The 24,531-nt window shown below is 46.8% G+C and overlaps 1 long non-coding RNA gene across 1 annotated transcript; it reads right to left on the reverse strand.

Moving 5' to 3' along the window:
- Positions 1 to 1,179: 1,179 nt before the first annotated feature.
- Positions 1,180 to 19,321, reverse strand: LOC137331409 (uncharacterized). Its single transcript, XR_010965467.1, has 3 exons — positions 19,211 to 19,321; positions 12,814 to 12,930; positions 1,180 to 1,285 (listed from the first exon to the last, which is right to left on the reverse strand). It is a non-coding gene; the product is annotated as an uncharacterized lncRNA (long non-coding RNA).
- Between the last annotated feature and the right edge of the window lie 5,210 nt (positions 19,322 to 24,531).

The following is a 24,531-nucleotide window of genomic DNA, read 5'->3' on the forward strand; positions in this document are numbered from 1 at the left end:
ACAAGTTGAAAATCTACCCCATTACGTCGAAACCATTTGTTGTAAATATACTTTTTGATTAAAAAGTGACGAAACTAGTGATTTTATTTAGAGCAGAAAGAACGCGAGAAACTGCTGTTACAAGATCAATTCTTCCAGGGGCACAGTCTTATATATAAATATATTCCTCACCTGAACAGTTGGCTCCTTCATATCCCCTTAGACATATACAGTTGAAAGAGCCCTCAGTATTAATACAGATGGAATTTTCCCCTGAACAGACATTATTGTCACGACATTCATCCACATCTGATAGAATAAGTAGAAAAACAATGAAAAGTAGTATAGTATATTTGTTTATCCAGTGTTAAATTATAAGAAAACATATCGTTGACAACTGAAATCTCCCACTAAAATGTGAAAAATTGACAGAAAAAGAGATTGCAGTGGAGTTAAAGATAAATTTCTTAATTGAGCTCATCAATATTACGGTAATGTAGAATTGAAAACTAAAAACTAAGTGTGGAAGATAGAGTTTTTATGCTTGCCTAAATAACAATCAGTGCACCAAAGCAATTTGTTTTATGTGAAGTGCTTTGAGACATTTGAGAGACATGATAAGATGTAAATCTTTCTTTCAGATGGAGAGATTGATCAGTATGACAAACTTGAACATCGTCTCTGGAACCTGGTTTGACTGAGCTCAGGATAGAAGGATAAAAGTCTCCTGGTTAAAAGAGACTTGAGTGAAAAGTACAATGGGAATGGTTTGTGCATCCGATGGACAGAATGGGCACAATTATGTGCTGTTGGTAATGGTGTGAAAAAATGTTGTTAGAATCATAGAATCATAGAAGTTTACAACATGGAAACAGGCCCTTCGGCCCAACATGTCCATGTCGCCCAGTTTATACCACTAAGCTAGTCTCAATTGCCTGCACTTGGCCCATATCCCTCTATACCCATCTTACCCATGTAACTGTCCAAATGCTTTTTAAAAGACAAAATTGTACCCGCCTCTACTACTGCCTCTGGCAGCTCGTTACAGACACTCACCACCCTTTGAGTGAAACACAGTTCAGATGCATTTTGTTTTAATGTTATATTTGTAGCTGAATGTGTACACATTCAAATGTGCTTTAGTGTTTGCTTATTAAACAGTGAAATAAAAAAAATATCATACCAATGCAGAACCTGTATGGCTCCCCTTCATATCCAGACTTGCACGCACATGAATAGTCTCCCATTAAATTGAGACAGTCTGCATTTTGGGGACATGCAGAACTACTAATGCATTCATCAATGTCTGAAAGAGAAGGATTAAAACAGTGACTATCACAGTGTTTAATTTTATAGCCTCCTTTTCCTCTCAAACATCCATTATAAGAAGTAAGATATATATCATGGTATAGGATAAAAGTCCAATTTTTGCCTATGGTGTTTTCACATGTAGAATTTATAAGACATTCCTTTCAATTTTAATCGAATACAATACTTTCTTCAACAGTTATATTAGGAGAGTATGCTGGTACAGTGCATTGATCTACAAATAGTTACACTGTGGAGAAGAAAGTTGTAGCTTTGGATGTGTGATTTCCCCATATGGCAAAACCCTGATTTCAACTATGGGGTAAGAGGTTCTCTGTTCATTAACTGTAACAAAATCATAAATGCAAGCAAAGGAATGCCTTCAATTTTGTTACAAAAAACAAGCAGAGGAAAGGATAATATTTTCTCCATGGGTGTCTGGTGGGTGCCTGACAGGCACAGTGGGCCCGATTTTAGCACCCGCTACCGGGTGCGTTCTCGGCGGGGGGCCCCACGTTCCACAGACCGAGGCTCAGCCTCCTGAACCTCTCTGAGCAGCAGTGCACACGGAGGCTCAGAGTCAGTCGACATGTAGCCATGGACATCTGCAGCCTCTTTCATACCGAGCTGCTCCTGGCTGGCCCGTGCACCATCTTCCTACATGTCGCTGTCAAAGTCACCACTGCCCTCCCGAACTTCTGCTCCACAGCCTTCCAGGCTGCAACCGGGGACATCCCCGATGTCTCTCAGTCGTCTGCGCAGAAGAGCCCTGCAAATACACCTACACCCACTCTGCAGTGACACACTGGGTGGCATCAGTGGTGGGTCCTCATAGGGATACCCAGGAGCGGGCATTATTGCACAAACCGGACAGGATTCGCGAAGACATGGCAGTAGTGGTGCCAATATAATGTGTGATGTGAGTTGTTCTTTAATTCAATAGAAGTAAGAACCATGACAAACCCTCAAACACCCTTGTGCATCCCCTTCATGCTCACGACACGTTTGCCTTACGCTTCCTATTGCACATATGTGATGCATGCCCTGTGGCTGCAGCACAGGTGGTGGCAGGTTGAGTGAGGCTAGCCGTGAGAGAGATGCACGAGAGGGTGCGTATGAGAGAGAGACATGAGATTGTATGAGGATTGGGTTGCGTGTTAGTGGCGGGGTGAGTACTGGCAAGGTGAGTAGGTGCAGGTAAGGTGAGGATGAGGTTTGAGTGGGTATGCGGGGTGATGTGGCAGAGTAGTGTTGGCAGTGCCGATGGAGATGTGGGGTGGGGGCAGTGCTGTGGCAGACGGGGTGTAGGGGGAGGACTACGTGTACTCACTGTGGCTGACCTACTGAGGTCATTGGAGCACCTCCTGCACTGTGTGCAGGTGGGCGATATGTTGGTGGCGCAGGTGACCCCCTCTGCCACCTCGAGCCCGGCCTTCCTGGTGGCGGAGGCGGGCCGCCTCCTCCCGCCCGCCGGGTGGAAGATCTCTGTCCTCCCCCTCCTCCTCACCCCATGTATGGATACCTGGGGTGAGGCATCATTAAACTGGGAGCAGCCTTCCCCCTGGGCTGCTCCACGCTGTCATTTTTGCTGTTGGTTATAGAGTCATAGAGTCATAGAGTTATACAGCACGGATAGAGGCCCTTCGGCCCATCGTGTCCGCGCCGGCCATCAAGCCCTGTCTAATCTAATCCCATATTCCAGCATTTGGTCCGTAGCCTTGTATGCTATGGCATTTCAAGTGCTCATCCAAATGCTTCTTGAATGTTGTGAGGGTTCCTGCCTCCACAACCCTTTCAGGCAGTGAGTTCCAGACTCCAACCACCCTCTGGGTAAAAAAGTTCTTTCTCAAATCCCCTCTAAACCTCCCGCCTTTTACCTTGAATCTATGCCCCCTTGTTATAGAACCCTCAACGAAGGGAAAAAGCTCCTTAGTATCCATCCTATCTGTGCCCCTCATAATTTTGTACACCTCAATCATGTCCCCCCTCAGCCTCCTCTGCTCCAAGGAAAACAAACCCAATCTTCCCAGTCTCTCATCATAGCTGAAGCGCTCCAGCCCTGGTAACATCCTGATGAATCTCCTCTGCACCCTCTCCAAAGCGATCACATCCTTCCTGTAGTGTGGCGACCAGAACTCAGTACTCCAGCTGTGGCCTAACCAGTGTTTCATACAGCTCCATCATAACCTCCTTGCTCTTATATTCTAGAGGCGCTCTATTTAAAGGGGCAGTCCTCCACTGACAGCATCTGTCAGTGGAGGACTGCCCCTTTAAATAGAGCGCCTCCAGCTGACAGATCTTACTGCGCATGCACAGCCTGCCCGACGCGCAGACCAGCGGCGCGGAACCCGGAGGAGCAGGTAAGTGGATCCAATTAGTGGGTTGCCTGCTACGATCGCGCGGGAAACCCACTAATTTCACCGGGCACGTTGACCACGCACCCGAAACCCAACCCGCCGGAAACCCGCAGGCCTGCTAAAATCGGGCCCAGTGTATCTGAAGTGCAATTTTCCTGTCCTTGGCTGTTTGCTGAAATGGGGAAAGGGAATTTCCCAGCATTGAGAGTGCCAGTGATGGGATAAGGCAGGATTCATTAATGCTAATGTTATGACAATCTCTGTCTTGTATGAACATGAGAGAGGGATCATGGCAATGAAAAGAAAGGTAGCAAGAGGCATGAAGTGAATAGGGGTGGATTTGAAATTGGGTTAACAGGTGCAAAAGGGCTTTTGACAGAGACAGAGAAATGACACTGGTATTGTGAAGGGAGGATTTGAAACGTATGGAGCAAAGCAAAAATGTCAGAGAGGGGAAGAGCACTTCAAAGACATGAATGAAGGAGAGGAGACCTGAAAGACAAGGAGGGGGTGAAGACAGTTCTTAGAGACATCAGGTGGCAGGAGGGAGAATTTCATCCACATGGAGAGGGTGAGAACATTTTCAGAGACAAGGGGCTCAATTTTAAACTTAAATTGTGGGTGTGTGGGGGTCGGGAGGGCTGCGAAAATTGCAAAAATGCAGAGCGGGTTCGGAAGCCGGCTCCAACCTGCTGACTTCCGAGTTCCCCACAGACGCACCTGTGTACGCACGGGCATCCCGAATCCGGAAGTCCCGCCGGCAATTAAAACCGGCAGGATGAGAGTTAAAGAACCAAATGTACCTCATTGAGGTACTTAAGGCACTTTACTTGTGACATATTAGGTAATTAGAACGATTTTTAACTTACCTGGGCGTGAAACCAGGTGTGAAATGCCGGATCAGGCAAAAATAAACAAAATAAAATTAAATAAAAAACCACTGCACAAAGTTAAAACACAAAATCAACCTCCTTTTCCACCCTGCTCCGATGTCTCCCTCTCCGGTGTCCCTCTCAGCCCCCCGATGTCTCCCTCTCCGATCTCCCCCACTTCCCCCCTCGATGTCCCCCTGATCTCCACCTCTTCCCCCCCCAAAGCCCCCCCGATCACCCCCTCTTCCCCTCGATGTCCCCCTGATCTTCCCCTCTCCCCCCACACGTCCCTCCTATCTTCCCCTCTCCCCCCAGATCTTCCCCTCTACCCCCCGCCGATCTTCCCCTCTCCCCCCCCCGTCTTCCTCTCTACACCCCCACCCCCGATCTTCCCCTCTCCCCCCACCCTGATCTTACGTTCCTGCCCCGGATGACGTCTCTCTCTCTTTCTCTCCCCTCCACCTTGGCGTTGCAGCTCCTGTTGGCAGTCAGCCTGTCAATCAGGGGCTGCCGGGCACGAAACCCAGAAAGAACTTTAATCACCATCAATTACATTGCGATCGTGTCGGAAACAGTAAGTTTTTTATATTCGGGTTTGCCAGGCGCACCTTCACCCCCACCCCCCACTGCCAACCCACCACCATTTCAAAATGAGCTCAAGGAGAGTGGAGCAGAGAGGAAGCCTGTAGACATCGAGTTTTTAGGAGACATGAAAAGGAAAGGAGGGGGAAACCTTGGAGATTCACAAATGGGGAGTGGGAGGGGGGAAATTGGAGATATGCAGAACACTTGGGGATCTCAGAAACATTTTGCAGGGATATTGGGCTTCATTTTAGCCCCCGCTATCGGGTGCGTTCCTGGCGGGGGTCTCCGAAAATCGGGGAATCCTGGAGTGGGTCCGGAGCCTGGCTCCAACCCGCCCACTTCCGGGTTCCCCACAGACGCGCCAACGTGTGCGCGCAGCCCCCGCATGTGCGACTCCTGCAGGCAATTCAAGCCAGCTGGGTGCCACTTGACAATATTTACCTTGCTATTTCAGGTCATTAACAGACCTGATTAAGGGATTATGTGAGGAGGGGTGGGATTTTACACACAACTGGGACTGTTTCCCACACTGGGGGAAGCACTCTCAGTTGAAATGGACGTGTTGCAGCTGTCAGCCTGTGGCAACTGCAAAGGTCCATTTGACAGGTGGCGGAGTGGGGGGGGAGACCCTCACTCATTGCAGGAGGCCACTCTGTCACTTGGGACAAAGTTTGGCCTCCACCACCCTCCTCCTGGCAAGAAATTTCACCAACGTCCACACTTACCCCGGGGTCCAGGGACATGTACCTACCTTGCGGACCCCCTCAGATGTACATCTTCTGGATGGGGGCCGCCATAGCTGCAGTCATGACCGCCTTGGAGGGCGAACAGCATCACCAGCCTCACCAGCCTCGCCAGCCACGCCGTCCACCTCTGACATGTGGAGCTCCACAACAGAGTGCTGTGACACATCCACCTGTACAGCAGGAGGGAGGGCTACCGCAGAGAGAGACGCGTCGCAGAGGGCACTATCCTCGCCACAGGGTCCACAGACCGAGGCTCAGCTTCCTGGACCTCTCTGAGCAGCAGTGTACACGGAGGCTCAGAGTCACTCGGCATGTAGTCGTGGACATCTGCAGCCTCCTTCATGCTGAGCTGCTCCCGGCAGGCCCGAGCACCATCTTCTTACCTGTCGCTGTCAAAGTCACCACTGCTCTCAACAACTTCTCCTCCGCATCCTCCCAGGGTGCCACCGGGGACATCACCGACGTCTCTCAGTCGTCTGCACAAAAGAGCCCTTCAAATACACCTACACCACTCTGCAGTGACACAATGGGTGGCATCAGTTGTGGGTCTTCATTGTGATCCTCAGGAAAGGGCATTATTGCACAAACCAGACAAGATTCGCAAAGATGTGGCAGTTGTGGTGCCAATATAATATGTAATGTGAGTTGGTCAGAAATTCAATATAAGTAAAAACCATGACAAACCCTCAAACACCCTTGTGCATCCCCTTCATGCTCACGACACGTTTGCTTTACGCTGCCTACTGCACATATGTGATGCATGCCCTGTGGCAGCAGCACAGGTGGTGGCAGGTTGAGTGAGGCTGACCGTGAAAGAGATGCACGAGAGGGTGAGTATGAGATGGAGTCATGAGATTGTATGAGGATTGGGTTGAGTGGTAGTGGCGGGATGAGTACTGGCGAGGTGAGTAAGTGCAGGTCAGATGAGGATGAGCTTTGAGTGGGTATGAGGGGTGATGTGACAGAGTAGTGTTGGCAGTGCAGAAGGAGATGTGGGGTGGGGGCAGTGATGTGGCAGATGGAGTGTTGGGGAATGAGTAAGTGCACTCACTTTGGCTGACCTACTTCGGTCATTGGAGCGCCTCCTGCACTGTGTGCAGGTGGGCGATATGTTGGTGGTGCTGGTGACCTCCTCTGCCACCTCGAGTCAGGCCTTCCTGGTGGCAGAGGCAGGCCGCTTCCTCCCGCCCGCCGGGGGGAATATCTCTGTCCTCCCCCTCCTCCTCACCCCATCTAATGATACCTGGAGTGAGGCATCATTAAACTGGGAGCAGCCTTCCCCCTGGGCTGCTCCATGCTGTAATTTTTGCTGTTTGTTGCAGCATCTGTCAGTGGAGGACTGCCCCTTTAAATGGTGCTCCTCCAGCTGACAGACCTTACTGCGCATGTGAAGTCCGCCCGACGCGCAGTTCAGCAGTGGGGAACCCGGAAGACCAGGTAAATGGATCCAATTAGGCTGCGATCGCACGTGGGGCAGACTGATTTCGCTGGGCGCGTTACTCACGTGTCCAATATCCCTCCGCCGCGAGCGCACAGCCCTGGTAACATCGAGCCCATTGACTCCATGGAGAATGAAGGAGGGGAAAACCTCATGGACCCAGAATAAGTGGGAAAATCTCTGTGACATGGGGCCGATTTTAATGGAGACCAGGGGCCCGATTTTACCAGGGGTGCAGGTTCTCGGCGGGTGGTCAGTCGGGCGCGTGAAAAACGCGCCGTCCGAATTGAGTGCGTTGCGCGCGCGATCGCGGCATAATTGAGGCAATTAGCCAGCAGTTACGGGTTCTCCGCTTCTCAGCTGCGTGCCGGCGGCCTGCGCATGCGCATTGACGTCTGAGCGATGGTGGAGCTCTATTTAAAGGGGCAGTCCACCAAAGCCCCTCCAGCCACAACCTGGAGTCCATGCAAGATGGAGGTGCGCAGGGGTAAGGCTGCTCCCCGATTCACGGACCATGCCCTCCAGGTGCTGCTGGACGGGGTCCGTATGAGGAGGGAGACGCTGTTCCCGACCAATGGAAGGAGGTGCCCTGGCAGCGCCACCAAGAGGGCATGGGAGGAGGTGGCGTCGGAGGTCACAAGCAGGGGCAACACCACCCGGACTTGGATTCAGTGCCGGAAGAGATTCAATGACCTCACCTGGTCCGGGAAAGTGAGTACACTAACGCACTCTGCGTCACTCCGTCTTCCACATCACCTCAAACACCTCACAACCCCATCTCCACTGACAGCACTGCGCTCCCGCACCAATCCTCACAGCCACCCAACTATCATCCTTACAGTGCCTGCACGTACCCACCGTCCCTGTCCCCACTCGACCACTACCACACACCCCAATGCCCATACAATGGGATGGCCATGTGGCACACGCATCCTCCCATCCATCTGCCACACGCTCAACCCACTCACACCAATGCTTGAAGCGTCTCACATTGCAATCATCACTCAATAACGTTTTTGTGTTTTGCCCTCACAGGAGAAGAGGTGCAAGAACGCACGCGAAAGGGCACGCACCGGAGGGGGCCCGCCACACGAGGTGGCTCTGACAGACGCCGAGGTCGAGGCATTGGAGATCAGCCACAAGCTACATTGCCTGTCCGTGGCGGATGGCGAGGCTGGTTCTGGCGAAACGGCCGGTAAGGGAAAGCTGGCACTCAGCACTCATGAGCACGAATGATCTTAGCATCACATGGCATATGCCGCACCGCCACATTTGGTCACATGCCTGATATTGCCCTCTGTTGTCTTACAGGGCCGTCTGCAATCGACGTTTCGGTTGAGGGCGATTCCTCAGAGGACATGCTCGTCTCTGAGGGTGCATCATCACACATGAGCCTTGCATCCACCAGCGCAGATACACACACCTCGGTGGGTCCCCCCCCTCAATTAGTTGGGATTGCACATGGTGAGTCACCGCGCACACGTGAGCATGAGCAGACCCTGGTGGCAGGGTCAGCCGCGGAGGGTCCGCGTCGGTGGGAGCACTCTTCTCCAGGCTCTGCTCAGCCGGACCCAGATGCTGAACCCAGGGGGCCACCAGTCAAAAGGAGAGTCGTCGAGGGGCACCAGCACATTGCCGAGGTACTGGCAGAGGTGCCACGCGCACTCTCCACAATCGCACGGAGGATGGAGGAGTCCAACTCCTGCATGAGGGGAATGGTGGCACAGGAGCAGGAGGGTATCGCCGAGATAGTGTCGCAGGGACGTGAAGGCATCTCTGAAATAGTGTCGCGGGTAGGTGTGGGAATGTCTGCGGTGGAGGACAGGCTAGCCTCCCTCGAGTGTCACGCACAGCTCACCAATGAGTCCATCCAGGCCCTCACAACGGCTGTTTGGATTCAGGGTGAGCAACATTCTGCCGCCATCAACAGGTTGACTGATACATTGGAGGTGGCCTTGCAAGGTCTCACCCACGTCATCCAAACTGCCATCCAGCAGGGTGGAAGGGGTGATGTGGGCCTAGGCCATGAGAGGGAAGATGGTGAACGGGGAAATGGAAGTGTGGATGCTACTCAAGGCGCCCCCACGTCTCACCCGTTGCCCCCTCTCAACCAGTGCCCGCAATAATCCCTCCTCTCCAGGTGGCCGAGTCTGCCCCTGCACAGGTGCAGGAGGAGCAGTCTGTGGAGGTGCCCTCACGGGCACCGAAACCCAGGGGGCGTCGGCCCAAAGCCTCTACCAGGTCAGGGCACGAACAGGAGCAACCTGCCACCACCTCTGCTGGAGCCACAGGGGTAGCACCATGTAGGGGTACCAGGAAACGAAAACCCAAAGTTCCGTGAGCACACAGGGATTGCACCAGGGTGTTTGTCTATTTGTTATCTTTTTATTTCTAGCCTTTGAATAGCACCACAAAATAAACTCACTTTTTCTCACCAATGCTGCCACCTCTTGTCCATTATTCTGCGGCTTGTGCAATATGTCCCTTCCGTGCGCCTCATCATGACGACGACCACCCCGTCCCACCCATTGGGCATAATACAGTGGGTGCAGGTGTACAGGCACCACTCTTCTGTGGAGGGAGCCTGTATGGACCCTCGTCTGTGCACGTTATGATAGGTGAACGCCTCACACAGTGTGATGTTAGGAGAACCGTTGGCATATGAGTGCCTCCCTGGCCTGACGAGCACGCAGGTGAGCCGGTGTTCGGCCCATGGGTCGTTCCTCCTCCTCTCGCTCGTACTCCTCCTCTTCCTCCTCCTCCTCATTGTTGTCCTCAATGTGGGTGGCGGGTGTGCATGGGGCCTCCTCCAGCGGCACCCCTCTCTGTAGTGCCATGTTATGCAGGGCACAGCAGACAACTATAATTCGTCCCACTCGGAGTGGCGTGTATTGGAGCGCTCCCCCAGAACGATCAAGGCACCTGAAGTGCATCTTGAGCAGCCCTATAGCCTGCTCAATTGTAGACCTGGTAGCAATGTGGCTGTCATTATATCGATGCTGCGGCTCGGTAATGGGGTTCCTCAGAGGTGTCATAAGCCACGTGTGCAGGGGATATCCTTTGTCGCCAAGGAGCCAGCCGTTGCCGGCGTTGGGTGCGTGGAAGAGGGGCGGGACGGTGGACTCCCTGAGGACGAAGGCATCGTGGCAGCTGCCAGGGTATCTGGCGCACACGTGTAGGAATCTCTGGCGGTGGTCACAAATGAGCTGGGCGTTCATGGAGTGATACCCTTTCCTGTTGATGAACAGCCCTGGCTCGTGTGGAGGTGCCCGTATTGCTATGTGGGTGCAATCGATTACACCCTGCACCCGTGGGAAGCCAGCCACATCATGGAATCCAACCGCCCTCTCCGTCTGGCTGCGCTCATCCATGGCGAAGTTGATGTAGTTCGAGGCCCTGTGGAACAACCCACTGGTGACCTGCCTTATGCACTTGTGTGCAGACGACTGAGAGACCCCGGTGATGTCCCCTGTGGCACCCTGGAAGGATCCGGAGGCAAAGAAGTTGAGGGCAGTGGTGACTTTGACGGCGACGGGTAAGAAGATGCTGCTTGGTCCATCCGGGAGCAGCTCGTCATTAAGGAGGCTGCAGATGTCGGCGACTACCTGGCGAGTGACTCTGAGCCTATGTATGCACTGCTGCTCAGAGAGGTCCATGAAGCTGAGCCTCGGTCTGTAGACCCTGTGCGGAGGGTAGTGCCTCCTGCGACGCATCTCTCTCTGCGGTTGCCCTCCATCCTGCTGTGCAGGTGGATGTGCCACAGCACCGTGTTGTGGGGATGCACGTCTCTGAGGCGGACGGCGTGGACTGCGAGGCTGCTGAGGCTGGTCATGCTGTTCGTCCTCCGAGGATGTCAACGCAGCCCCCATCTGGCAGGCGTAGGTCTGCGGGGTTGTGCACGGTAGAAAAGTGTGTCCTCGCACAGGGGTTGCAGTTCCACGTCGGTGAATCTTCTTGCTTGGAGGAGGGTGGTGGAGGGCAGGCGTTGCCCAATGTTACGGAGTGTCCTCCTGCGTTGGTGAAGGCTCTCCCCCCCAACCTGTGGAATGCACCTTGGCAGCTGCCACAGGCTGCTGGCTGCAACACGTCCGTTGGGAGTGAGAGTGTTTCCCCCAGTATGGGAAACAGTCTCATTTCACCATAAAATCCCACACTTGTTAAAAAAACAGCTCAATCAGGTCATTTAATGACCTGAAATAGCTACATAAATACTCTCAAGTGGAACCCTGCTGGCTTTAATTGCCTGCGGGATTCCCACCTGCGGGGTCAGCGCGCGCACGCCGGCGCGTCGGCGTGGAACCCGGAAGTGGGCGGGATCGAGGCGCGATCCGGTCCCGCACCTGGATTTCGGGATTTTCGGGGCCCCCCCGCCGAGAACGCACCCGATAGCGGGTGCTAAAATCGGGCCCCAGGAGTCTAAGCAGTTAAAAATCGACTGGGTGGCTTACCCACCGATATCTCGCCTGGATCCCGCCGTCTTCAACTTGAACCTACTTTTCTGAGCAGGCGGCAAAAGCACCCGCCTGAAGCAGGCAGGTTCCTTTTTAAAAATGCAGATCAGAGTCCAATTACATCATCGGGCCCTGACCGTAATTTTAACTCTGACCTGAGCGGGGTAGCCGCTGTGGCTTTCCCGTCAGCTAAAGTCAAGACAGGAGAGGATCGGAAGTATAAGTGGCCATTCAAGGTAAGCAGTTCTCCCGGCCCCATAAAGAAAGTTTCTGGCCTCCCTTGCCCTGGACTCCTCCTCCTTCCATACTGTGAGACCCCCAGAACACTTCCCTGAGTGCTGGAATTTCCACGGTCAGCAGACAATTCCCACCCGTTCCGAGCAAGAAGTCAGCCAGCAGCCTGCTAATGAGGCTCCATGGTTAAAATTGCCATGACTTCATTCTGCTGCAGGCGGTAGGAATCTAACAGAAGCTGCAACCTGCTGGTAGTTAAAATCTCCCCCATAGAAACAATAGCGGTTAAAAGATATAAGGATAGAAATTATAGTCTGCAATGTTCTTGTGCTCACATCAAACTCCTGTTCCACTATTGCAAAGGAAGCATTAATTAATTTACTTTAAATGGATAAATGCCTTTGTTAAAATAGCAGACAGAGAACTTTGGTGCAGTCCTGCAAATGTTCATATAACATTGCCAACAATAATTTCGAGCACATATAGAGCAGAGGAAGGAATCTTGAGAAACATGGGTGAATCAGATAGAGGAACCTCAGGAAACAGAGCAGGTTGCATGGAATAGGCATGAGAGAAGGCAAATGATATGTACCGCTGAGAACACATTTGGTAGATTTTCAACTGCTGTTATTGAAACTGCATGATTTTCATTTCCAGTTTTACGCCCGGGTGACAAGTTGAAAATCTACCCCATTACGTCGAAACCATTTGTTGTAAATATACTTTTTGATTAAAAAGTGACGAAACTAGTGATTTTATTTAGAGCAGAAAGAACGCGAGAAACTGCCGTTACAAGATCAATTCTTCCAGGGGCACAGTCTTATATATAAATATATTCCTCACCTGAACAGTTGGCTCCTTCATATCCCCTTAGACATATACAGTTGAAAGAGCCCTCAGTATTAGTACAGATGGAATTATCCCCTGAACAGACATTATTGTCAAGACATTCATCCACATCTGATGGAATAAGTAGAAAAACAATGAAAAGTAGTATGGTATAGTAGTTTGTACAGTGTTAAATTATAAGAAAACATATCGTTGACAACTGAAATCTCCCACGAAAATGTGAAAAATTGACAAAAAAAGCGATTGCAGTGGAGTTAAAGATAAATTTCTTAATTGAGCTCATCAATATTACGGTAATGTAGAATTGAAAACTAAAAGCTAAGTGTGGAAGATAGAGTTTTTATGCTTGCCTAAATAACAATCAGTGCACCAAAGCAATTTGTTTTATGTGAAGTGCTTTGAGACATTTGAGAGACATGATAAGATGTAAATCTTTCTTTCAGATGGAGAGATTGATCAGTATGACAAACTTGAACATCGTCTCTGGAACCTGGTTTGACTGAGCTCAGGATAGAAGGATAAAAGCCTCCTGGTTAAAAGAGACTTGAGTGAAAAGTACAATGGGAATGGTTTGTGCATCCGATGGACAGAATGGGCACAATTATATGCTGTTGGTAATGGTGTGAAAAAATGTTGTTAGAATCATAGAATCATAGAAGTTTACAACATGGAAACAGGCCCTTCGGCCCAACATGTCCATGTCGCCCAGTTTATACCACTAAGCTAGTCCCAATTGCCTGCACTTGGCCCATATCCCTCTATACCCATCTTACCCATGTAACTGTCCAAATGCTTTTTAAAAGACAAAATTGTACCCACCTCTACTACTGCCTCTGGCAGCTCGTTCCAGACACTCACCACCCTTTGAGTGAAACACAGTTCAGATGCATTTTGTTTTAATGTTCTATTTGTAGCTGAATGTGTACACATTCAAATGTGCTTTAGTGTTTGCTTATTAAACAGTGAAATAAAAAAAATATCATACCAATGCAGAACCTGTATGGCTCCCCTTCATATCCAGACTTGCACGCACATGAATAGTTTCCCATTAAATTGAGACAGTCTGCATTTTGGGGACATGTAGAACTACTATTGCATTCATCAATGTCTGAAAGAGAAGGATGAAAGCCCACCCCCCCCCCCCCCCACCCCGATCACCCCCCTTCCCCTCGATGTCCCCCGATCCTCCCCTCACCCCCCGTCCCTCCTCTCTTCCCCTCTCCCCCCCCGCCCCCGTCCCTCCTCTCATCCCCTCTCCCCGCCCCCCCCGTCCCTCCTCTCTTCCCCTCTCCCCCCCCCCCCCCCCGTCCCTCCTATCTTCCCGTCTCCCCCCACTCCCCGATCTTCCCCTCTCCCCCCTATTCTGTAAGCATCGTTGAGCAATTAATGCTTTGAATAAGTATATTTTGTCTTCAGCTTTAGGAACAACACGTTTTGTAGCCTTTTAAGTGTGCTGAGCATTTCTGGGAAATGTTTAACCAGCCGGACCTTTTTTCGTTTTTGACAATAATTAAATAATATCCTTCAGAGTCAGTCATTGAACAGCCTCAGTTCTCAATTCTGTGATTTCTCAACGGTTTGCATTAGTTTTGTGTTTTTTTTTGGTATAATTTCTCGAAGATACATGTTCTAAAAAGTTTCCAATCATGTTTAAAATACACCAAAGAACAAACTGAGAACACACGTTTTAATGAAAAGAAACGATCTGAACGTCTAATAAGGCGGTAGCAATCTGTTATCTCATCCTAGATATTCTCAGAATTTGTTTTTGTTCAGTTATTTATTATTCCCAGTTATTAGTGATTATTTTTGATGCATTCTACTCTGAACAGTTCTAATTTTATTAGTTTGATTCTGTCATTTTAGTGCACGACTAACTGCTTGACAGTGTGAAGGGACAATTCTGAGTTATATTGCCTATTCACATTGTTTCTTACTCAAAGCAGAGCGTTGTTCGCCTCGGTCCGTTTGTCTAAAAGCCATTTTTAATATTAGTAAGCAACGGACTGCCCTGTTTCAAAGTTTGGCTTTACAACAATTGCAGTTATCCTGGAACTGGTGTGAAGTCAAAGCACCTCTTCCAGGTGCTATCGCACCACTGCTGATAAAGCGATTTCCATTCTAATCAGTTAACGATGAAATTCAATTAAATTACAGATTATGTGTTGGTGCAGTGCAAAAACATTGAATTGATGAAAATTGTGCATTATAACTGGTCCATATTATACTTATTTTCTTGTAGGCAGGTGGTTTAATGATGATGACCAATAACCAGACTATACAAATGCCCATTGTCACAAATCGTAGAATCGTAGAAAGGTTACAGCACAGAAGGAGGCCATTCAGCCCATCGAGTCCGCCTGGGCTCGATGCAAATGCAATCCAGCTAGTCCCACTCCCCCGCCCTTTCCCCGTAGCCCTGCAATTCTTTTCTTTTCAAGTACTTATCCAGTTCCATTTTGAAAGCCATGATTGAATCTGCCTCCACCATCCCCTCAGGGAGTGCATTCCAGATAATAATCACTCGCTGTGTAAAAAAGTTTTTTCTCATGTCACCTTTGGTTCTTTTGCCAATCACCTTAAATCTATGTCCTCTGGTTCTTGACCCTTCCGCCAATGGGAACAGTTTCTCTCCATCTATTCTGTCTAGACCCTTCATGAATTTTAAATACCTCAATCAAATTTCCTCTCAATGGACTAATTAGATAATTAGATTATTAAATATAATTTAAATGGAGAAAATTTTATCACTGAAGATCCTGACCTTGGTGAGACAATAGAAGACTACAAGTAGAAACAAGGCAGGTCTTCCCAAGGACTAAAGGAAAATTGGCAGATAAGTCATCATACAGTGATCTCACACAATATTGACTTTGAATAAAGTAATATTAGGAAGTCTTCAATAAGACATAAGACATAAGAAATAGGAGCAGGAGTAGGCCACATAACTCCTCAAGGCTGCTCCGCCATTCAATCAGATCATGGCTGATCTTCGACCTCAACTCCACTTTCCTGCCTGAACCCCATATCCCTTGATTCCACTAGTGTCCAAAAATCTGTCTGTCTCAGCCTTGAATATATTCAATGACTCAGCATCCACAGCCCGCTGGGGTAGAGAATTCCAAAGATTCACAAACCTCTGAGTGAAGAAATTCCTCCTCATCTCAGTCTTAAATGGCTGACCCCTTTATCCTGCGACTATGTCCCCGAGTTCCAGACTCACCAGCCATGGGAAACAACCTCTCAGCATCTACCCTGTCAAGCCCCCTCATAATCTTATATGTTTCAATTAGATCACCTCTCATTCTTCTAAACTCCAGAGAGTATAGGCCCATTCTACTCAACCTCATCTCACAGGACAACCCTCTCATCCCAGGAATTAATCTAGTGAACCTTCAATGCACCACCTCGAAGGCAAGTATATCCTTCCTTATTTAAGGAGACCAAAACTGTACACAGTACTCCAGGTGAGGTCTCACCAAAGCCCTGAACAATTGTAGTAAGACTTCCTTACTTTTGTACTCCAATCCCCTTACAATGAAGGCCAACATGCCATTTGCCTTCCTAATTGCTTGTTGTATCTGCATGCTAACTTTTTGTATTTCTTGTACGAGGACACGCAAGTCTCTCTGAACATCAACATTAAATAGTTTCTCACCATTTAAAAAATATTCTGTTTTTCTATTCTTCCTACCAAAGTGAATAACCTCACATTTCCCCACATTATACTCCATCTGCCATCTTCTTGTCCACTCGCTTATCCTGTCTATATCTCTTTGCAGACTCTTTGTGTTCTTCTCCTCAGTGTGATGAGATTGATGAATTCCCACTCATGAGGTTGAATAATTTGTATAATACTGTTTCAAGAGGAGCTGAAAATAGTGAAGGCCAGTTTGAATCAGATTATCCTATAGGAATCAAAATTTGAGAGTTTTATTATCAGTCATGCTTCATGTTGGTTTAAGAAGGTCACAAATGACTGCGCCCTCTTGGTTTCTAGTTTGCTGTTTTGTATAATTTTGTAATAGTCTGATATTTTGGTGAACTGAAAAGAAACTTCATGGTGGTCAGCCTGGAATTACAGAGCAGAAATAGCAAAATGAGAAACAAGGAAACTAAGACGAAGGAAATCTGCGATAAAGAATTGTCCCAAAGATAATTAAGTTGTGTTCTCTAAATTTCCCAATGGTGGAATTTGTATACACTATATGTACAGCCGTTGAATTGAAAAATGGAACTGGTGAGGTAAATAGTTCATCTATTTAATACATTGGTGAGCTGGTATAAAATGTGTGGTGAGCAATATGTGCTTTACTAGAACATGATTGTTTTAATGTGAGCTCTATGAGAGAGGAAAACTCTTTCTGATTATGTCCAGATGGGAACCTTACATATAGTAAAACTATCAAAGGACCTTTAATTATCCTGATATACAAAAATGTTTTTTCCGCTATTTGTTTTACACAGGAATACTCCCAAGGCTACCTGACCTGCAAAATATTTTTGCTTTTCTTACTTGTTTTAATCTTCCCCTGCTTTCTTCTGCCACAGTTCTTTCATCCTGGAGGTGAGGCAGTTAAAGTTGTGAAATGCAGCAGCCATAATCAGTGTGACTCAGATGGCATGAAATGTATTTGTGCATGAATGGAGAAGGGTAAGGTGGGAAAACCAGTCCTGCAACATTTTCCTCATTTCGAATTTGGAAAGTTCTGCCTTTATAGAGTTTTTGTTTTCATAAGCTTTTGTAAAGCTTCTTTCTGAAACTTAGTGAGAGGAAGTCACTGACTGCTGGTATAGGCAGGGAACAGGATTGTCACCTTTCCCAAGGAAAAGTGCATCAACCCACAAGGAATGATAAATGTACAGTGAGCCACAGGGAACGATAAAAAGTGCAGTGAGCCACAGGGGATGATAAAAAGTGCAGTGAGCCACAGGGAATGATAAAAAAGTAGAGTGAGCCACAGGGAATGATAAAAAAAAGTAGTGAGCCACAGGGGATGATAAAAAGTAGAGTGAGCCACAGGGAATGATAAAAAAGTAGTGAGCCACAGGGGATGATAAAAAGTGCAGTGAGCCACAGGGGATGATAAAAAATGCAGTGAGCCACAGGGAATGATCAAAAGTGCAGTGAGCCTCAGAGAATGATAAAAAGTGCAGTGAGCCTCAGAGAATGATAAAAAGTGCAGTGAGCCACAGGGAATGATGAAAAGTGCAGTGAGCCACAGGGGATGATAAAAAGTGCAGTGAGCCTCAGAGAATGATAAAAAGTGCAGTGAGCCACAGGGAATAATAAAAAGTGCAGTGAGCCACAGGGAATGATGAAAAGTGCAGTGAGCCACAGGGAATGATAAAAAGTGCAGTGAGCCACAGGGGATGATAAAAAGTGCAGTGAGCCACAGGGGATGATAAAAAGTGCAGTGAGCCACAGGGAATGATAAAAAGTGCAGTGAGCCACAGGGGATGATAAAAAGTGCAGCGAGCCACAGGGAATGATAAAAAAGTACAGCAAGTCATAGGAGATTATAATTTTTATAGTTCTATGTTGATTTCCTAACCATTATTTTGTTCCAACAAACCTTTATTTTAACATTTGCATTAAGTCAAAGTAAGCTATTTTCTGCTTCTACATTTTTATTTTCATATAACTTAATTATTATTGTGATCATCCTGGTATCATTTTGATTGTACAACAAACTGAGTGAAGAAACAATCCTTCTACATTTCCCTGTCTTCCCCTTTCCCATCCAGATCTAAAACAACATCCACTGTTACCTTTCTTTTTCTATTCATGACTTCTATCTGCACTCTTGCTGAAGCTGCCAAAGTATTTGTATTACATCTATGGTTGTAGTGTCCCCTCCTACCCATATTATCACCCTTCCACCTCCTCTAGTTTACCCGTACAGGTTTTGCTGTCAGTAACATCGATACCCTGGTATTTTGATCATCCACACACAGTGTCCTGGTATATCCGAGTTTCTGTTATCCAACTAAATCACAGTTTTTTAAAAACATGTTCCAAGTTCTGCAGATTTGTTTCATGTGCTCAACAAGAAAAACTTGCACTTATACAACACCTTTAATGTAGAAAAATGTCCCAAGGTTTTCACAGAGGCAGGGGGAAAGTGGACAAGAGCCAAAAAAGGAAAATTTATTCGGAGTGGGTTTATCCAGAAACTTTCACAAAGAGGTAAATTTAAAGGAGGGTCTTAAAGGAGGAGAGAGGTGGAGAGGTTTAGGCAGGGTAGCACCTAGGTGGCTGAAGGCAAGGCTGCCAATGGTGGGCTGATCGGGGGTGAGGGTATAGACATTAGGCCAGTGCCAGGAAAGGATTGCAGGGGCATAGGAGGTTACAGAGATAGGGAGGGATGAGGAATTAATTAATTCTTACCCTGAGCGTTGTTTTGAGCCCTACATGGCTCCTGAGCCAAGGCAAATAACAGAATGCAGTAAAACCACATCTTGTCCACAGCCTCTGTATACTTCAACTCTTCTCAAACGTTCTTTCTATGGAAATGCTAGAAAATAAGAAACGGTAAATACCATCTGAAACGAGTTAACAAGTGCACCTGCCTGTTATGCCAGAGTTGAGACTTCTTTTCCCGGGTTGACCATTTATATTCCTTGAATAAAGGCGGAGTTTGGATGTTTTTGTATTATTCATACCATTATCTCCTACTCCTATCTGTGTGTCAATATCAGACCGGTTTTATTTGGCTTATTTTACGTGAGTGATTCTCTACCTGCTAGATGAACATTTGGACTCACTCCCCAATCTCCTTAACTTTTTAAAGTCTAATATTAAGGTTCTTGATTTGTTGTAATTACCAAAGGAGATACACGGAGTCACATCTTATTTAAGGCTTCATCGAAACTGGTTTCCCTTGTTCGCGATAGATTTCTTATGGTCTTAAGTGTGTGTGGAGAGAAGTGGGTGGATATTTAAACAATCTTAAATTGCATTTTGAAAATTATTTTGTGTGTATGAATTTTTAAGGCATTAAACCTTAACTTATATCTTGTGTCAGACATATGCCTCGAATCTGAGAGTGTCAGTTAAAAGGGTCGCTAAAAACTTATCAAAATACAGAAAATAAGTTTACAGAAAGATATAGCAACTCATTTGAAGTATAATTTGCTCTGAAGTTGTTTAGGGTGAGCAAACCCTAACATAATTTGAAAAATGTGATTTCACCCACATTATTTGAATTGTATTTGGTTTAATGTTTGCCATTTGGTTAATGTAATTGCCGAAAAGTAAAATGTTGTTAATTAATGGGCTATTTTATTATGAATGGATTTTTATGAATTAGGTGCAGGCTGTAAGAAGTATAAACACTAAATTCTACACAATGCGCAAAATACTGTATCAGAAAATCTCAATATGTAACTCACAGAAACGGACAAATCTTCCCCTTCACTGTCTCACGTACACAAGCAATATATACTTATATATGAAAATTAGATCTGGATTTACCACTTATGCCTAAAGTTTCCACATATGATGCTTAAATTAATCTGCTTTGCAACATCTTACAAAACCCTGGCCAAAATATATGGATTATTGACTAAGCCATGGTCAATGAGGTTAATCATATTGTAATAGAGGTAGTAGATTAAATTAGTGTTTGTGTATGACTCATTCTTTGGCAAGAGTTATGTTGTATATCACTCAGTGTTGTACTCAATGTTAAGAGACATAGAAGACAATTTTCACTTTCACTTTCACTTTCACTGCTTGAGCAGTAATTTGGCAGAGCGGCTCACCCAACTGATATTAAAGCCTCCCGATTTTCAGTAATATTGTGACTGTTTACATAACCAAGGAAATTCTTCCCTGAGCTCACCTGTTTTGTATACCTCTGGCTCATACACTGTGATCCTTGACAAACAAATACTTTCTTATTGCTATACTCAGACACTATGTCCAACTCTAAACTACACTAAAGCTATAATTTTAAATAAAAGTAAACCAATGAAACAGGAGCAGCGGGGAGAGCGGATCAGAGAGAACAAGAGGAGCGGCGGGGAGAACGGACTAGAGAGTGGAGAGAAGTGGTGCAGAGCATCAGGGGAGGAGCCCCAGGTATCAGTACAAAAGCGGGAGCGGAGTGGAGTAGAGAGAAGCGGGACTGAGACCAGGGGAGGAGCCCCATTTCCCATTCACTAAAAACAGAGAGTGACATCACAGTGAAGTCACACTGAACAGAGAGGAGGAGCTGTGAGAGACCTGAAATAAAAGGGTCGGTTAATCGGGGTAAGTAAACAGTAAGTAAATTAATAATAATCGAGTGTCTGAAGGGCGTTTAGAAAAAAAAAGTTTCCAAGTATAATAGACGGGTAGCTGAGGCCCATTGCCTGCAATTCCTGCACCATGTGGGAACTTCAGGATGCTTCATGTATCCTGGAGGACCATATGTGCAGGAAATACCTCCAGTTGCTCGAGCTCAAGCTGAGGGTTTCTGAGCTCGAGGGGTGGCTGGAGTCACTGCAGAGTGTAAGGGAGGCTGAAGGTTTCCTGGATCGTACGTTCCAGGAGGTGGTCTCCCCACAGCCACAGAGAGTTCAGGATAGCAAGTAGGTGGCCATCTGAAAGGGTAGGAAGAGGCAGGCAATGCAGGAATCTTCTGGGTGTGTGGCACTCTCAAACCGTTTTTCAGCATTGAATACCAGTGAGCGTGACGACAGCTCGAAGGAATGCAGTCCTGAGAATGGCACCATGGGGCAAAGGACTGCACAGGGGGTCACAGTGAAGTGTAGAAAAGCAATCATCATAGGGGATTCAATATCGCTTCAGTGAAATCACTTCAATGATAAAGGAGGATATAATGAGGGATAAGCAGCCAACAGAGACCTTATGGGTTGAATTGAGAAATAGGAAAGGATCTAAGACTATAGTGGGAGTTGTGTATAGGACCCCTGGCAGCAGCTCTGAAGTGCTAGATTGTATAAACGCAGAGATTAGACAAGCGTGTAAGAAAGGCATAGTGGTCTTAATGGGGGACTTTAACCTTCACATAGATTGGGAAAAGCAGACGAGCAACTGTCAGAAAGGTAGTGAATTTCTTGAGTGTGTCCGGGATAGTTTTCTACAGCAGTATGTCCTCGAGGCAACAAGGGGGCAAGCCATACTAGATTTAGTAATGAGTAATGAACCAGATTTAGTTAACGGCTTAACTGTACGCGAACATCTATCCAATAGTGATCATAACATGATCAAGTTCAATGTGGTGTTTGAAAGGGAAAAAAGTGAATCAGCTGCTAAGATTCTAGACTTGGACAAGGCCGACTTCAATGGGATGAGACAGAGGCTGTCCACAGTAAACTGGGAAAATCTGTTAATGCGTAAAACGACTGATGATCAGTGGGAAATGTTTAAAGAAATAATTAACGTGATACAGAATCGGTTTATACCCCTGAGGGGCAAGAACTCTACTTGCCAAAAAAAACAGCCATGGACAACTAAAGAGGTAAGGGACAGTATAAGACATAAGGAAAGGGCATACAAAAAGGCAAAAAATGGCACAGATCCTGGCGAATGGGAAAGATACAAAGATCAACAAAGGGTCACAAAACAGATATAAGAGCTACAAAAAGAGTGTATGAAAAGAAACTTGCAAGATATCAAAACCAATACGAAGAACTTTTATAGTTACATTAGGAAAAAGAGGGTGGTCAGGAGCAGTGTTGGCCCCTTAAAAACTGAAAGTGGGGATATTGTCATTGACAATGGGGAAATGGCGGACATGTTGAACAATTACTTTGCGTCAGTATTTACAGTCGAAAAGGAGGATAGCATGCCAGAAATCCCAAGAAAACTAATATTGAATCGGGGACAGGGACTCGATAAAATTAACATATGTAAAGCAACAGTAATGAAGAAAATAATCGCACTAAAGAGTGACAAATCCCCAGGGCCAGATGGTTTCCATCCCAGGGTTTTAAAGGAAATAGGTGAGCAGATTGCAGATGCCCGAACTATAATCTTTCAAAGTTCTCTAGATTCAGGAACTGTCCCTCTAGATTGGAAAATTGCACATGTCACTCCGCTTTTTAGGAAAGGAGAGAGAGGGAAACCAGGGAATTATAGACCAGTTACCCTAACACCTGTTGTGGGGAAATTGCTGGAGTCTATAATTAAGGATAGGGCGACTGAACACCTCGAGAATTTTCAGCTAATCAGAGAGAGCCAGCATGGATTTGTGAAAGGTATGTCGTGCCCGTCAAACCTGATTGGATTTTTTGAGGAGGTGACTAAAGTAGTGGACAGGGGAATGTCAATGGATGTTATTTATATGGACTTCCCGAAGACATTTGATAAGGTCCCACATAAGAGACTGCGAGCTAAGATAGAAGCCCGTGGAATCGAGGGATAAGTACAGACTTGGTTAGGAAATTGTCTGAGCGAAAGGCGACAGAGAGTAGTGTAGGTACTCACATTGGCAGGATGTGACTAGTGGAGTCCCGCAGGGATCTGTCTTGGGGCCTCAATTATTCACAATATTTATTAACGACTTAGATGAAGGCATAGAAAGGCTCATATCTAAGTTTGCCGATGACACAAAGATTGGTGGCATTGTAAGCAGTGTAGATGAAAACATAAAATTACAAAGCGATATTGATAGATTAGGTGAATGGGCAAAATTGTGGCAAATGGAATTCAATGTAGACAAATGTGAGGTCATCCACGTTGGATCAAAAAAGGATAGAACAGGGTACTTTCTAAATGGTAAAAAGTTAAAAACAGTGGATGTCCAAAGGGACTTAGGGGTTCAGGTGCAGAAAATAATCAATAAGGCTAATGGAATGCTGGCCTTTATATCTGGAGGACTAGAGTACAAGGGGGCAGAAGTTATGCTGCAGCTATACAAAACCCTGGTTGGACCGCACCAGGAGTACTGTGAGCAGTTCTGGGCACCGCACCTTCAGAAGGACATATTGGCCTTGGAGGGAGTGCAGCGTAGGTTTACTGGAATGAAAACCGAACTTCAAGGGTTACGTTACAAAGAGAGATTACACAAATTGGAGTTGTATTCCCTGGAGTTTCAAAGGTTAAGGGGTGATCTGATCGAAGTTTATAAGATATTAAGGGGAACAGATAGGGTGGAGAGAGAGAAACTATTTCCGCTGGTTGGGGATTCTAGGAGTAGGGGGCACAGTCTAAAAATTAGAGCCAGACCTTTCAGGAGCGAGATTAGAAAACATTTCTACATACAAAGGGTGGTAAAAATTTGGAACTCTCTTCCGCAAATGGCAATTGATACTAGCTCAATTGCTAAATTTAAATCTGAGATAGATAGCTTTTTGGCAACCAAAGGTATTAAGGGATATGGGCCAAAGGCAGGAATATGGAGTTAGATCACAGATCAGCCATGATCTTATCAAATGGTGGAGCAGGCACGAGGGGCTGAATGGCCTACTCCTGTTCCTATGTTCCTAAAATAGTCAGGGGGACCGACAGGCGTTTCTGTGACCACCAATGTGAGTCCCGCATGGTGTGTTGCCTCCCTGGTGCCAGGGTAAAGGACATCACGGAGAGGGTGCAGAAAATTCTGCGGGGGGTAGGGGACCACCAGAAGTAGAGGTCCGTGTGGGTACCAACGAAATAGGAAAGAAAAGGGATGAGGTCCTTCGGTCAGAGTTTCACGAGCTGGGGAGGAAGTTAAAAAGCAGGACCTCAAAAGGTAGTAATCTCTGGATTACTCCCAGTGC

Source organism: Heptranchias perlo, chromosome 13, assembly GCF_035084215.1.
Source record: "Heptranchias perlo isolate sHepPer1 chromosome 13, sHepPer1.hap1, whole genome shotgun sequence".
Taxonomy (NCBI): Eukaryota; Metazoa; Chordata; class Chondrichthyes; order Hexanchiformes; family Hexanchidae; genus Heptranchias; species Heptranchias perlo.